The following is a 6,000-nucleotide window of genomic DNA, read 5'->3' as shown; positions in this document are numbered from 1 at the left end:
AGTTTTAACTTCGGATTAAAGATTGCTAATTAGGTGCGAATTATAGTGTTGGGACCAACAGAATCACTTCGAATTAACGATTTCTTCGGTTTAACCAAGTTCGGATTAACAATGAAATTTTACATTAAACAAACAAGAATCAAAATCGGGTGTTTGAAATAACGGTGTTGATGTGTAGCTCAAAAACGATTTGGGGATCAATAGCTATTTAAGGCTAAATATTGACATGCATTGCTATGAATGAATATATGAATTATGAAACGTGAAAATGAAATAAATTTCAACTGAAAATAATATTATATAGTCTTGTGTTCTATACTGAAATACTAAGATACTTTAAATTTGAATAAATTCTAGTCATTGGTGTCTCATATATGCGATTCAATCCTGAAGATTTTATACCACGAACTTCCTACATCTATATACCAGAAACAATGAGCTTAATAGTAGAACAACCGTGTCTTTGCTTTTGATATGCACAAGCCAATAACACCAGATTTGTTCCGTTTTACGACAATTTCATGCTTCATCCACCTACCGTTTCTAATTCCGGATCCCCCATACGTGCGCGTAAAACAATTACTGAGAGAGATATCTCCATATTGATCGAGACATGAGCTGCGTGAATGTTTATTATATAAACTGATTTGGGTGACAGAACGCGTTTAATGTTCTCAAATATAGATTCGAATTTCGTCTGGTAAAATGAATGTATCCAAAGCGTTCTTTTTCTGTGTTCTAAAGTCTCAGTAAGGTTCATTAAGTTATCTCTTTTTTATTGTATTGGTTCGACGAGAAATATACGTTTTACCAGGGTTAAATTGGTTTTACATTTAATTGTTAACTGCATAACGGCTGCCTAAAATATTGTCGCCTCTTAACCTGTTTTATTGTGTGTTTTTTTAAATTCCAAGCATTCAGCACACAAAATATCAGAGCGTCTTTCAAAAGACACGCCCTATGTTTTTGTAAGATTTGACTAAAATTTATTTTATATAAGCAGGAACAACCTTTATTAAGGATGTGTTTTTAGCACATCCGTTGAGTAACTTACGATAATTAACATCACATAAACAACAACTAAACGTAATATATATATATATATATATATATATATATATATATATATATATATATATATATATATATATATATATATATATATATATATATATATATATATATATATATATATATATATATATATATATATATATATATATATATATTTATATATGCGGTCGACACATGTTTGTTGAAGAGTTTCTAAATTAAATAAATAACTTCTGTTAGATAGTTAAATCCTAATAAGTTGAACATGTTTAGTTAAAAATACCACCATTGCAGAACACAAACTGTAAACTATTGTATAGTTAAGTCTTGGCATTTTTCTTCTTCTTTTATTACGCTTAATGTTATTGAAATGATGGCTCTCTCTTAATAGTATAATGGATTGTATTGGATTCGGAAGCACTTTATACAGACACCTACGAACGACCACGAGCATAGGAATATATTAGACCATTTCATATAGAACATAACATTAGCAAGAGCAATGTCTGCATTCATCGTTTGTTTTCGCTGTCCGATGTCTTGTTTATTTGAAGATATACATGTATGAATACATGTTATTTACAGTTAAATTATGGCGGCATATCCTGATACGCGAAACTCAATGTTAACAAAACTAAGAGCTTAAAACTGGACGAATCGCTGCTTTTCAAACATAAAGTCCGAATTTATAACACGACAATGTCAATAATTAATCACACACGATATCTACGAGTATATTGAGAGTATTGTGTTTGTTTTGGATAAAGATCAAGTTTATCATGCGTGGCTTAGAACCGATGTACCGCGAGGCTTGCCGAGCGCTAACATTTTTTCGAGCCGAGAAAGATAAACTTGATCTTTATCCAAAAACTCACATTATATTCTATTTATCATATTATTTCTTCCCTATTTTTCGTTAATTATTATCAAATATCACATTTGTTGACGAATTTATCTTTCCGTAGTTGATAAAAACATATTCTCCAATTTTTGAAAAAAAAATCTGATCTAACAATAGCGATAGTATAAAGCTAAAGTTTATATGATCGTTTTGTTATACTATCGATTTTCATCTGGTAATAGGATAAAATAAAATTCATACAGAAGTAGATACCTCCATACATTGGTGTAAATCATCGAATAATTGTAGCCAAAAAATAATAAGAAATAAGTTGCGAACCATGAGAGTAACATACGTACAGTTGTTTGGTATATTTGAAAAGGGTTACATGAATTGGTATCCATTTCATACGAGGATGTTTTTTTATTATTTCTTTTTAATTTGTTAATTATATTTTGACACAAACATTAGTAAACTAATATCAAAAAATATATCGTGTAAACAGTCAAAAGGTTTCTCTCAGAACTGACGTATATGTCTGCTTCGTTTTAAGGATTCTTTGTTGGAATACCTTACATATAGTATGACGTACTTTGTTGACAATCTTAATATAATTTGCATTTTATAATGCAAGTTTTAATTAAACAAGTCCAACACGTCCTTTCAGGGGACATTCAGGGGACATTCATTTATTCATTCAAGAATCGACACAGGCACACATTATTTTAGCCATGATTTGTGAAAAGGGGGTTCAATGCATGTCCAAGTGACGACACTTTCCGCTGTTATGATATTTCCTGTTTAAAGAAAGTAGCTTCTTAGCAAACATCCAGTTGAGGCGGAAAGTGTTGTCCCTGATAAGCATGTAGGACTGCACAGGCTTGTATGGGGCGATACTTTACGCACATGCATTAAACCCCCTTTTCACAGAGCAGAGCTCATACATTATATGTTTTTTCCAAGGATATCAGGCCACTTTTAATTATGGCTGAAGGAATATTAATTATGGAGAACGTCATTACAAATAAGAATATTTACATAGTGTTATTTTTATGTTTTTGAGTTTGTCACGTTCAATTCTTTCTTTCGTTTCTGCCACTAAAAGAGCAAATTATATTATGTTTTCATTAAATAGTTGATATACGTTTACATGTTTAAATTGCCGATACTGTATGACGATTTTTCTGTAAAACTATAGAAAAAATGAAACTTATTAAAGCATGTAATTTTTTTAAAACATGCATTTACGTTTAATTCGTGGCCAATGCGTATTGCACAAATATTGTACACACAATTTCGTTTTGAACTTTAAATAGTTTAACCCCACCCCACATAGATATTGTACATTTTTCAAAAGGATGAAATCGGCTTTTTTGTGAGAAATCATTTTTCGCGGATATATTGCACATGTTACAATGTATACTCTTGGGGACTTTTCTAACGCAACACTTTTCAAACTTGAATATTTCAGTAATGAGTTTCGACTTTGATTTGACTATATTCTGTGCAAGATTACGATGCAAGCATTCATCCGTGACAATCGTACGCTTTTGCATTCGAAGAAGGCGTCGTTTCATATTTCTGCACGTGGAAACGGTGAAACGCGATATTATTCTAATTTTATTTCAATTTCTTGATTTAAGATGTCTTTTTTCACCAGGAAAACATAAAATTAATTTAAAAATTAATATGTTTCGTATCCAAAACCAGTAGCGCAATCGGCATGTTTCAGGCTTCCTTCCCCACTTGCCAAAACGTCCGATCGTCACGGATGAATGATTGTATCGTTCGCTTGCACATACTGTAGTCCAATAATCATTTGTACAATTTTAAATCAAATATTTACTCATAACTGAGATATTTAAGTTTGAAAAAATGATTTAGAAAAGTCACCAAGTGTAGTGCAACGCTATTTTATTCCAATTCAGCTTCAATTTTATCACACTAGGTGGGTTTTAACACCAGGAAAACATAACTTAAATTAAAAAAAACAAAAACAATATGACTCGTATGAACATTCAGAGCGCAATTTTGAAAGCCGGTCGATCATAAAGAAGTGTTTGTACATGCGTTTTACTTTTCACGTTATTATTAAACGTTGTACGATTTTGAGAATTTTACTTGTGCAGTAAATTTATTTACTTGGGTTATGTTTAGTATTTGAATGCTGATCTATTTCAATTAAATTAACATGAAGTATTTAGATGTGTGTAGAGTAAGTCTGAGTGCAAATTTCAACAAAACCGTTCAAAAATAAGGGAGATTTATTGATTTGAATACGTTTTGCATTAGAAAAGTCTCAAAGAGTATTAACAATCAACGCTACACGATTGTTGTGATGCGAATAACATCATTATCGGTCAATGACTCATTTGTTTGAGGTGAAATTTCCAATTTGGAGCAAGCCTACGCAACTAAACAACTAACCTTATCATCCTCGTTACTTGATATAAACGACTTGATAAACGAGACAAGTAAGTTACAAAAAATCCCTATGAGACGTGGCGTCTCATCAGGATCCAAACTGTTTGCTATTCTGATAATATTCTTTGAAAAAAATCGAAGAAAATGCTAATTTTAGAAATTCAGCAGACGACATTTTAGCAGACGACAAATTTCCCAGCATGCAAAGGGTTAAACAACTCCACTGAAACAACTTCTATGAAAACGATTTCGCGTCATATATAATGTGCATGTAACACGTGCATAAAATTTCGACCTATAAGATGCGAAAAAAACACGTATATAAATACCAAGCACAACCATTTCACACTTTTCACACCATTCACACTGCCAATGGTCTTTAAACCGTGTTTAAGTTTAAATTAGACCAGAGGACATTTCACCCCAAAGAGACGCCTAAGTAATACATAAAACCAATGGTGATAAGTTCTGCATAATTTATAAGAACTAAAACACATTTATATACACATTTATAATAATATGTGCATACATGCGAAATATACCCAGCATTAGCCAGCTGAATTGTGTAATATGTTAACTAATATAGTAACATCCAAATAAACTTTAGATTTGCAACTGAACATTTTAACAATTATTAAATAAAGCATGTAACTCGTGATGTGTTAAATCAATGATCAGTCGATTAATAAGATGCTGCCCCTATCACAAACGTTTAATGCATCCGGTGTACGCGATGCGGGTACTCGAACTCCTTCCTAATTTACCTAAATAGACTCACCTAAGTTTTGTAAAATTTTAAATGATAGTTGCAATTGCCAGCTATTTATTTTTTGTAATGAAAAGTAGTTGTTTTGTGTGGAATTTTGTGGAATACCGGCGAAAACCCCTCTTGTTCGGTATGGCGACCACTATACAAGCTCTCATGTGCGGGTAGCGGGAAATAAATTGTTTTTGTGTGGAAAAGCAAATGTACCACCCACTGCGCTCACATGAGTGCCAATGATGAAATAATTCCCAAAATGCGTATACGCAGCCTAAATTACTAATATTGTGTAAATGTTCTTTTGATGTAAAATACTTGAACAACATAGCGCTCATATTATTTTTTTTAATTCACTGAGATAATATACCACGATATTACCCCGTGAGCAAGTACCGTCGTAAGCTAACAATATTCAACATTCATACATACGACATGATCAGCAACATTCTTCAATCAATCTTGATTTCAATCTGGAAACATTTCATGGTCTTACTGTTTAAATGTTGTAATTGTCAATAATAATTTATATAAAACGACTCGTGCAATATACAAAATAAGCATTAAAAACAATTATTTGATACATTACACTTCTGCACAATATACAAATGATGCAACCTGATTGCGTCAAGTTTGAGTGATGTGTAGTAAACATAACACAGAAGATACAGTCCTATATTAAATCATGAATACTAGCATTTCGACATACAGTTAAGAAATGAACAGTTATTTGAAGTAATGAAGCCGTGGGGTTAAGCATTTCACAATTAGATTTGGCCATTTTATATTTTTAACAACGCAGATAGCAGACTGTAGAATGTTTAGCATAATAACAATCGATGTTACTATACTTTGCTTTATTGCACTCATTTATTAACCGCTCAAGGACATACGAAGCAATAATTGCAACTCAATTGGTCGA

This window comes from Dreissena polymorpha, chromosome 1, assembly GCF_020536995.1.
Source record: "Dreissena polymorpha isolate Duluth1 chromosome 1, UMN_Dpol_1.0, whole genome shotgun sequence".
In the NCBI taxonomy this organism is placed as follows: Eukaryota; Metazoa; Mollusca; class Bivalvia; order Myida; family Dreissenidae; genus Dreissena; species Dreissena polymorpha.
Note: the sequence above shows the minus strand (reverse complement) of the source record.